The sequence below is a fragment of the Tupaia chinensis genome, unplaced genomic scaffold, assembly GCF_000334495.1.
Source record: "Tupaia chinensis unplaced genomic scaffold, TupChi_1.0 Scaffold000393_1, whole genome shotgun sequence".
Lineage (NCBI taxonomy): Eukaryota > Metazoa > Chordata > Mammalia > Scandentia > Tupaiidae > Tupaia > Tupaia belangeri.
In genome coordinates, this window is record NW_006159895.1 from 425,412 (window position 1) to 436,720 (window position 11,309).

The 11,309-nt window shown below is 35.7% G+C and overlaps 1 pseudogene; it reads right to left on the bottom strand.

Annotated features, from left to right (window-relative positions):
• LOC102483260 (protein SDA1 homolog) overlaps positions 1–11,309 on the bottom strand; it is a 29,548-nt pseudogene that overhangs the window by 14,285 nt on the left and 3,954 nt on the right.

An 11,309-nucleotide genomic window follows, 5' to 3' on the forward strand; every position in this document is an offset into this window, starting at 1 on the left:
ATGGAGGAGAAGGGATTGCAGCGTGGCCATCCCCCTGGGGGGTGATTTCTCGCTTTCTGTCTCTCTTTCTCTCTCTGTCTTTCTGGCGAGCGCATGCACCCTGTAGCAGAAACCTCTCCAAAAAAAGAAATTTAGGTCAACTATTTCCTAAGTTCCTACTATTGAATCAATACATGTAAGCTTTTTTTGAATGTATCTAATATATAGTCCCACCTGTTTGTGATATCGTATCTTCTATATAAGAGAATAAAATAACACATTGAGTGTGCATTGCATATTCCTATCTTGAATTGCCAAAAGTCTAAGTCCAGTCATTTTAACCTCTTCTGGGCACTCGATTAGCCCTTTGAATTGATTTTAATGGGATATAAAAACTTTAATTTCAGTGACATTGGTTCTTACATTTTGCATATTTCAAATATATTTTATCTAACCTTCACTTGGATTTTATATTCTAGCCTTGATAATAATAAAATGAACAATTAAATAGACTGCATGAATCTTCTATAAATAAACTTATTCAAGAAAAACTGCTACAACCAAATACTACATGTATAAACTTTATTTACAATTTTTTGGTTAAAAAATTTTGAAATAATTTTTCAAATTCTAAATTGAGCCTACAAAATTTGCATTTGGTTTGTAGTTACCATTGATCTGACTTTCATAGTAGTGAAACTATGCAGAAAACATTAATGAAACATAACTGAAATAACTCATACCAGGTTTTTAGATCATTTCGTATTAAGGTTTTCTTGGGGTAGTTCTTTGTTTCAGATTTTTTTTTAATCTTAGGTCACATGTCTATTAAAATTAAAGTATGGGGGAACAGCAGATGGCATAATGGCTATGTTGCTGGACTCCCATGCAGTTCGAGTCCCAGACCCAGTGGCTTAAACTCACACCGGGCGCGTGTGCGTGCATGTCCAAGATCTCGAGAGGAGAATGGATTGTGGTGTTGCCGTCCCCCTTTGGGGGTGATTTCTTACTTTCAGTCTCTCTGTCTCTCTCTGTCTTTCTGACAACTACATGCATCTTATAGCAAAAACCTCTCAAAAAATTTAAAATATGTTTCTAAAAGAAATTTTATCCTTATGAGAAATAATTTCTGATTGTTTACAAAAATTCTAAATATATTTTTTCTTTTTTCTGGAAATGTAAAGAATGTACTTCTTTTTTATTATCAACAACACTTTGTTTTATGTATTTAAAGTATGCAACTTGATGTTTTTATATACTTAACTCAATCTAATATGTATAGGCATAACTAAAATCAAACAATTAACATACCTGTCTTCTCATATAGCTACTTTCCTTTTTCTTTGTTCGTCCTCCTTGTTCTTTCTCTTATTTGTTTGTAGTAAGAGTATCTAAAAATAAAATCTCTTGATAAGTTATCAGTATCTAATTCTCTATAATTTTCTGCATTCTTAATGTGTACATCAGACTCCAGATTTTTTCACCCTGTGTAGCTGCAACTTTGTACCCTTTCATTATATCTTTCCATTTCTTCCAATCCCCCCTACTCCTAGTAATCTCTATTTCACTCCCATTTTCTATATATATTATTTTTAAGATTCCACACTTAAATAAGATCATGTAGTGTTTTTCTTTCTCTGTTAGACTTACTTCATTAGCATAACATCTTCTAGGGTCATTCATATTGTCACCAACAGCAGGATCTCCTTTTCTTTTCTGTTTTTTTTTTGTGTGTGTGTGTGTGTGTGTGTGTGTTTGCTCCTGTGAGAACTAGAGAGAGATGAAGAGAGACAGTGAGAGGAAAAGAGAGAAATCACTCCCCTAGAGGGGATAGCCACTCCGCAATCTGTTCTCCTCCAGGGATTTTGAGCACACACTCACAGGTGCACAGCGTGATTTTCAAGCTACCATGCTAGGACTCAAACTGTAGTTGGCTATGTGGGAGTCCAACATCTTAATCACTGCCCCACCTGCTGGCCCAAGAGTCCTGTTTCTTCTAAGAGTTTATGGTTTCAGGTTTTATGATTAAGTCATTCATCTATTTTGCATCCATTTTAGTGTAAGATGTAATTGAGGGTCCCATTTCATTCATTTTCATGTGGACATCTGGCTTTTCCAACACCGTTTATTGAAAAGACTTGCCTTTCTGTTGGTGTCTTCTTGATGATCTTGCTGAGAATTACTTGACTATATATGATTGGGTTCATTTGTTCCACTGGTCTATGTGTTTTTATGCCAACACCATATTTTCTCTTTTTCAAAAATAATTTATTTATAATAGCATATACACTCATGAGAGAAAAAGAGACACATGAAGAAAGAGATAGGCACACTTAAAATAATTTCATCGTGCTGCAATCCCCTTTCCTTCGACCTCCAGCCCATTAGAATCTTGGGTGTGCATGTATCTAGCATGCTTTTAGATCAACTCAAAATCCAAACTCATGGTAGGCCATGTGGCTTCTAGTACTACAGTTCTGTACATTAACATTTGTACCATCAAGCTAGGCTTAGTACCATATTTTCTTTCAACAAATTTTAATCATTATCTCATGTTTTCTTGCAAATTTAAAATTAAATAAACAATTTCTCATTTAGAACTTTTTTTTTTTCGGGAGTGGGGTTCTTGCCATAAGATGCAAACCTTTGCTGGAGAAAGACAGAGAGAGGGAAAGTGAAAAATCATCCGTTGATGGGATACCCACACCACAATCCTTTCTCCTCCATTCTCCTCTTTGGATTTTGGGCATATGTACACATGCACCTGGCATGATGGTCAAGCTGCCAGATCCAGGACTTGAACCATGGTTGATCATGCTTTTTAACCACCATGCCACCTGCTGACCCTTAGAAAACAATTTTTAAGTTATTTTTTCTTTTATGGGTGGGATAAAGAACAGGAGAGAGAGCACTCTAAAGAGAGTCTTGTTGCTATGATTTATCCCCCACCTTTACCCAGTCTGGGATCATGGGCAAGCACATAATCAGAGTAGCTAGGGAAGTTTCCTGACTTGAACCTAAAGCCTTCCCATGTGGAATTGCCTTGTAGAACATTGTATTTCACTGTTGTGACACCACACAGTCTCTTATTTAGAAAATGTTTGAATGGGTTTAGTCAGAAAGTAGAAAAATAATCTAATAACAAGTTCTAATTTTTCATAAATAGTGATAAGCTATAGTCTACCTCAGAGCCCAGATAAAACTCATAATTTGATTTTCATATAATTTTTAAGATTTTTTTCCATGAGTTTTAAATGTTTATTTCCCCCATGAATGATAGACAGAAAGAGAGAAAGACAGTGCCACAGACAGTTCTCTGTGATGTGATCCGCACCCAGCTCCAGATAGGCAGATAACAGGCCCATGTGTACCCATCATACCCGAGGAAGTTTCTGGACACAAATCCAGACCCAGTCCTTCTGGGTCAGCTTTGCAGAATATTAGTTTTCTGCTCGCCGCCCGCCAGACCTGGTTCACTTTTTTTTTTTTTTTAAAGAATTATTTTTTTACTTAATTTGACCAGAGAGAGGGGGAAAGCGAGAAAGCAAGCCATCAGGTCCGGGACTGGCGTTCGAGTCCCAGACTCGGTGGCTTAGAATTCATGCCAGGCACATGTGTGTGTGCCCAAAATCCCGAGAGGCAAAGGGAAAAGAAGGAATTACAAGCGTGGCTATCCCCCCTGAGGGGTGATTTCTCGCTTTCTGTCTCTCTGTCTCTGTCTGTCTGGCGAGCACACACGTCCTACAGCAAAAACCTCTCAAAAAAAATGAATTATTTTATTTAACTTCATTTATTTTTAGTTTGACCAGAGAGGGATGGGGGTGGGGAGGAGTGAGAAAGCAAGCCACCAGTTCCAGGACTTGAACCACGGTCGGCCATGTGAGAGTTCAGGGCTCCCAACCACCATGTCACCTCAGATTTTTAAAGTATTTCTACAAGCCAAAATGAGATATTTTAAAAATAAAATGAAATATGACAACTGCAAAAAATTAAGATTAGTATTTTCAGATGACATGATTTTATATATGGAAAAATTTAAAAGGAATTATTGCAAACCTGGGAGAGTTTAGTAAGAGGATTATAAACAAAACAATAACAATTAGGAAATATATTCTCAACCAATGTCATATACAAAAACAACAGTAAATACCTAGTAATAAAAATTAAGAAATGTGTGAAAAACTTCAAAATGTAAAGCCTTTGGGTTGGCAGATGGTATGTTGGTTCAGGCACTGGACTCCCACATGGCAAACCCAGTTCAAGTCCCAGACCTAGTGGCTTGCTTTCTCACTTTTCCTCTCTCTGTTTCTCTCTAGTAAAAATTTAAAACAATAATAATAATAATAATTAAAATAAAATAAATAATTCTTTTAAAAAATTTAAAGTCTTGAATAAATAGAAAGTTTTCTTGAAGAGAAAAACCTCAATATTATACATAGTATTTGAGTTTCCCTTAAATGATCCCATAAATTACCATTCCATTGAAAGTAACATATTTGTCAAAACATGATAAGCAATTTGAAACAAACTGAAAGAAATCAACAAATTAGTCAAAAGTTTTGAGAAGTAATAGTATTTAGAAGAAAATAGCCCTAACTAATAAAATACATTATTGAGTTAAAGGAAGTAGAATAATGTGACATGGCACTAAAATTCATACGTAGATCAATAGAACAAGACAAAAAGCCCTAAAAAAAAGTTTTTTTAAAAAACATACTTCATATTTCCTCTTTTATTATATAAATATCTGTTTAAACTTTTACTGTAAGAATTTAAACATTTTAAGGGATCTTTGTTATAGTTTTTTTTTCTCAAAATCCTATAAAACATTTTCAAAAATCTATTTTGTTCTCAAAGACAATCCAGGCTTGGATTTTTGAAAATGTTTTATAGGATTTTGAGGAAAAATATTGCTGGGTTATTACCACATGCCTTACTAAAAACTTTAAACTAAGTATAAAACATAAAGTTGTTATTTCTGAAATAATGTAAATGCACCAGAAGAAAAAAAATGCACAGTTTTAAAAGGTAATTGTAGAGTCAAGAATTGAAGACACAAATCATAGAATCGTAAGAGAAAACTCTGATACATTTATGTCAGTAAGTATCATCTTATACAGGGTTTAAATCCTAAATACAACTCTTTCAACTATTCAGTAATTATGGCATAAATATGTGTAGAGCAAGCAGCATGTTCTTGAAACACTTCTAAATATTGAGGCTACAGCAGTGAACAAATTGGATAAAATACCTCCCTGCGTAGCTAATTTCTCAATGAGAAAAAAAAAATTAAAAAGTAGATATATAATGTCAGATGGTAATAAGGTTTATGGAAGAAAATTAAGCAGGGAAAGAATGGTAATGATTAATATTTTTTAAATAAGTGAAGACTGAGAGTATAAGGTATTACTGAGAGTATAAAGAAATATTTATTCCTATATGTCATCAGTGGGAATATTCATTGATACAATCTCTATGAAGAGGAATTTATCAAAAGTAAATCTTTGACTCACTACTTTTACTTTGGGGTATCTACTCTACACACATATTTGTGCATGACTCAGAAATACGTGTACAAGATTATTTTTACATTGCTGTTTGTATGGGGGTGGGCAAGAAAACATAAATGACCTTAATGTTTCTCAGTAGGCAACTGGTGAAATAAAATGAACATTCTCAGAAAGGAAGACTACATATGTAGTATATATGTGTGTATATATGTTTGTGTGTGTGTATAATATTTAAAAGAATGAAGTAGTTTTTTTTATGCTAATCTGTAAAACTCTCCAAGATAAAAAAAAGAAATGTCAGAGCACTTGGAATGTATTATCCCACTAGTATAAAATAAGATGTGTCCGGAAATGACAGAGCAGTTGGAATGCATTATCCCACTAGTATAAAATAAGATGTGTCCATATGCTTGTGCACATGCTTGGAAAAATCCTGGAAGGATACACAAGATTTTTTTCTAGGGAATAGGATGGAAATCTTGAGAGGCAGATTTTTCACTATACTGCCTAAAATGTCTACTATGGGCATTACTGTATTCATAGAAATAGAAAAATTGTTAGGCACAGAAACAAATATTGTTCATACTGTACAAGAGATGAGATTTCTTCATGATAATATTGCATTAGATTAGTGATCAAAATAAACACTGAATGTGAACTTTTACTGTGGTCAATGCAAATAAATTATACCAACAAATCCTTTATGGATTTTAAATTATATTGGCTGGATGAATATTGCAATTACGTTAAAAACATAATTAGCCAATTGCTATCTCAAATTGTTATTTTTTTTTTAAAAAAAAGAAGACAAATCAGATCACAATGAATCCAGCATTATCTTTAAATCGTAAAAAGATTTTAGGATATGATACTGATATATAATGTGGTTATATAACTGAAAAAAATAACTTTTATGTAATATTTATATATCTATTTCATTAATAACACTTTATTTAGAAATTGTCATTCACTAGGGACCAGCTGATGGCATAATGATTATGATGCTGGACTCCCATGTAGTCAGCTGCAGTTCAAATCCCAAACCCTATAGCTTAAGACTCATGCTAGTCTTGTGTGTGTATGTGCCCAAAATTCCAAGAGAAGATTGGTGGAGAAGGGATTGCTGCATGGCCATCCTCCCAGGGAGTGATTTCTTACTTTCTGTCTCTGCCTTTGGAGAACACACACATCCCATAGCAAAACACTCTCAAAAAATAAATTAATTAATTAAAAATAAATAAATAAATAAAAACTTGTCATTCACTCAATTGTCCTGAGCTGGGAACTACTATGAATCTTATATACCCCAAATATGGGTTGTCAGAAAAGTCATGATATATTTCTGCGTAGAAAAATACATCTTGACTTTTCTGATAACCCAATACTTTAAATCTATGACTGGGTAGATTTTCACCATAGGCTATATTCACAAAGCTATTATCAATTCTTTCTCCAGTATGTAGCTGCTGTGCTGGTGAAAATAGTGAGAAAACAACCTGACAATGACAGCGGTTTACTGTACACTGGAATGGATACGGAAAAACAAAACAAATGCTCTGAAGTTGTCTAGACAATACACATTATTTTTCTAATGCCATACTATAATCTGATTGATAAGAAATTTCAGTGACTTGGAATCCCATCGAGCTGATGCTTTGCTCCACCAGTGATGTGGCCCTATAATAGATTATTTCATATTTCATTGGTGGTGTAGTAAAGTCTGTATGATAAAGCACAAATGTTTTCACCTTGAGCCTAAGGATTTCTGAGATAGCCATGCAAATTCCATGCATGTGTTCCTTATTTATTCAAGAGATCTCGTGAGAAGCCATTAGATCTCAATTTAGAAAGATGCCAAAGACAAAAGATTATCTGGTAATTTGAAAATGCCCATGGAGACTCTTAGATAAAAAGGTAAAAAATGCATAGGTGATTTTTATATCTTACAAATGAACCTCATTTAAAGGTAATTTTTTCATAAGAAATTTTCACTCAGGTTGATAAATCATTTGTACAGAAATTGCTCAATAAGCATATGAAGAATGATCATTGCTATGAATTGAAACATTCCAACTTGATATTTTTTTAAAAAAGAAAGACAACAATAGTATTATGTGAATTCACTCTAGAAAATTTCGAATATAAAAACTTAAGTACAAACCATAGACTCATATATGTCAGAAAACCTTCCAGGCAAGGTAAATTATCTTTGATGTAAAAACGGAAGAGCTATCTGTTACATAATTCTTCACAGTTGTCCGCAATTTCTTGAGAGTATAGCTAAATGCTGGTAGACCGTTTATTACTTGTAGTTGATAATTTTTAGGTGCTACTCCTTGCCTAGGACCACTTTTTTCCCTCAGATTTATACATTTTTTGTATATTATGTGTAATATTTGTTGTTTGTATGCTTAATATTTCTTAATAGTTATCTTTTTAAAATTCTTACAATCATTTTCAGACACTAAGCCATAGTCAAATACACAAATGAATTTCCCTACCCTCTCCTAGCAAGATACATACTGGGGCCACACAATCCCAGCTTTGTAAGAAGAACACAATTGCTGGAATTGGGGAAGTGTCCAGAAGGTCGGTATCTGAGGAGTCCAAGACATAAAGTCCAAATGTGGCAATCTCAGGAAAGATTTAGCAGATGTTGTCTGGGGCTGAGATGGAAGGGACTCTAATCTAACTGAAGGAGCAGACTTACGTGGGTGAAAATGCAGAATCCTATTTCTAGTCATCTTGCTATCTATAGCAGGTCTCTCGTTGGTTACCAGAAGTTCAAACTAGAATAACCCATCTCTCCCAAAGTGGGACTTATCAGCATTCAGGACAAGTTAAGGATGCCAGAAAATTATATTGCAATCTAGAGAAATGTCAGTGTTGATTACAAAGTGAAATAGTTCTTTGGATAACTGAAAAGACCTCCATGTGGGCTTTTTTCCCCGTGTCTACTTTGCAGCTTGACCAGCCTACCGTGGCAAAGTAGGATTGCTACAGCTGAAAGGTTCCATGAGTCTCAGAGGCCATATGCCAGATATTAGAGCTGGTTGGCAACACACTTAGACTGTTCGAGTGTTACCAAATGGTGGTAACAGAATGCAGAAATACCTCCTGCTCTGAGCAGAGCTGAGTCTGCCTCAGGGCTAAGGCCCAACAGCCATGCCTTGGGAAGCTGGGAAAAGCAACAATCAAGGAAGTGAAATTGCAAATGCCCCATGGCTTACAAGTAAAATCTATCTTTTGTTCCAGCCTTCAGGGCCTGACTCAATATGGCTTCAACCTATATTTTCAAAATTACCTCTACTGATCCATTTCTCTCACGTATAATCAACCAAACTAATGTTTTGGCATGGTTGTGTATGCCTTACTATCCTCTATGCTTTTTTTCTGATGTGTTTCTATGTCTAGAACATCCTTCCAAACCTCTCCATCCTTCTAGCCACATGTACAAATCAAATCCACACGTGAAAGGCCTTGCTCAAAATTACCAACCACTCTTCATGAAACTTCTTCTGAGCACCACTTTAGGATGTATCTTTTCTTTATTTTCTATGGCACATCACTGATCATCTTGTATATTAAAAAAAAATACATTTACACTTCTTATTCCCTTTTAAGTCTGTGTCATTTGAAGGTAAGATTCAATTAAATTATTTGTGTCTGCTCTATGGTGCTTCACATAAAAATTCACCAAAAAGGATTTTTTTTTAACATTTTCTTATTAATATTTTCTAACCTCAGAAAAGAAAAACCCGGGGACCAGCAGTTAGCATAATGGCTATGTCGCTGGACTCCCACGTAGTCAACCACAGTTCGCGTCCCAGACCTGGTGGCTTAAAACTCACGCTGGGCACATGTGCGTGTGTGCCCAAGATCCCGAGAGGAGAACGGAGGAGAAGGGATTGCGGTGTGGCCATCCCCCCTGGGGGGTGATTTCTCGCTTTCTGTCTCTCTCTCTCTCTATGAAGCAACTAGTCATACATTAAATCAGTTTGATATAGATAACATAGGCAATGAATTTCCTGCCATCCCAATTATGGAGCACGTTATTGTTTTAATAATATGTACACAAAGTCCAAAAAGGAAAAACAGTGTTAACTCTCTTTTCTTAAAAAATACTCAGATTAATCCTGCTAAGATTTTTAATTTACTTGAATGCTGAGTTGAAATATTAACCAGAGTACTACCTAGGTAAGATTTTAATTCAGCACAGTCTCAGCCCTTTTCTGTTGCTACTACATTAATATTTTTATTGGCAAATACTGAAAGCGACTCGTAAGTAACTGAGTAGCTGACACAGTAGAGCAGCTGATGGTGTGTCAGCTACGTCTGTGCAAATCAATATTCACAAAGAACAGCACGATGCATGCGCTTATCAGGAGTCGTTGTGCCGGAAACATACATTGCGCATTTGACAAACTCCCCTGGAAATCAAAAGAATATTTTGCTAAAACGCAAAACACACATACATAAAATGTTACTAGTCTTAGGGATTAAATCAAGGGGACATTGTCAAGGATGGTAGATTCCAGACAGTACTATTTAGTTTTTCACATCTATTTGTCATGTTTTTATTCCCTTTGATTCGCTCTGAAGTTTATATATCTCTCAGTAGAGTAAAGATCCTCCTGGGCCTTTAGAAATGATTTCACTCCTAATACCTAAAGTTCAGCGTTCTTGAGCAGCTCTGCAACACAAACGTAGCAGATGGGTCAAGATTAAAATGCTCTAGAGAGGAACTGAAATTCTAGAGAGAGATTTTCTCCTGGAGGAAGAGTATAATAGAGTATTGTGGCGAGTTAGTACCAGCTCTTGTCCATGCGCATTTCACTCTCTCAGGTGTGGGTTGTTCCTTTGAAAAATAAAGGTGTTTTTGGCAAAGCGAAGCTGTAAGAATGCTGTGATTTTACAGGAAGCTAATAAATCTAAACTTTTATCAGATGTAACAGCTATAACAGTAGTTAGAATTACCTTTGTTGCCTTGGAACCCTATTTAAATGACAATTTATAAAGTCATTTGAGGCATATAAATTCCAAGAGGTCATACACATTGGCTGGATGGCATCAACCCTTCCAATCCTCCCTGGTTCTGTGAGGACTGAAACCATCGGAATATTTTTAAAACATAGCAGACCAATTTCCAGGCTCAAATAACTTCTAGAAAACCCCCGGTAAACACAGCATGGGAAAGAACAGGCTGTGTGTGTTTCATGTATTATTATTCAGCAGCACCATGGATAAGAGAGTTTTGAGGGATGAACACATTCAATACTCCAGGGTGGAAAAGAGTAACTTTTTTACAACTAATTTTGGCTGGAAAGCTTAAATCTCTCTCAGAAATAAAATAATAACAAAGTTTTCAAAGGGAAAGCTGTCATTAAACCACCAAACACAGACTGAATTTACCAGTATGCAAGGTTGATTGCCACGCAATGAATATTCTGTCACTGGTAAACTGAAAATGACCCAATTTAGGATTCAATTTGCTATTTTACAGAAGTCATACATGCTAAAGAAAGATTACATCCCTTCGGTCTCTTGGTTATTGAGATTTTGACATTCTTGAATCCTCCCATAGCCATTACCCATCTGCTTTCTCTGCCCTCTATAAAGAATTGTAATAAGGGACCAGCAGTTAGTGTAATGGCTATGTCACTGGACTCCCACATAGTCGACTGTGGCTCACGTCCCGGACCTGGTGGCTTAAACTCACGCCGGGCGCATGTGTGTGCATGCCCAAGATCCCGAGAGGAGAATGGAGGAGAAGGGATTGCGGCGTGACCATCCCCACTGGGGGGTGATTTCTCGTTTTCT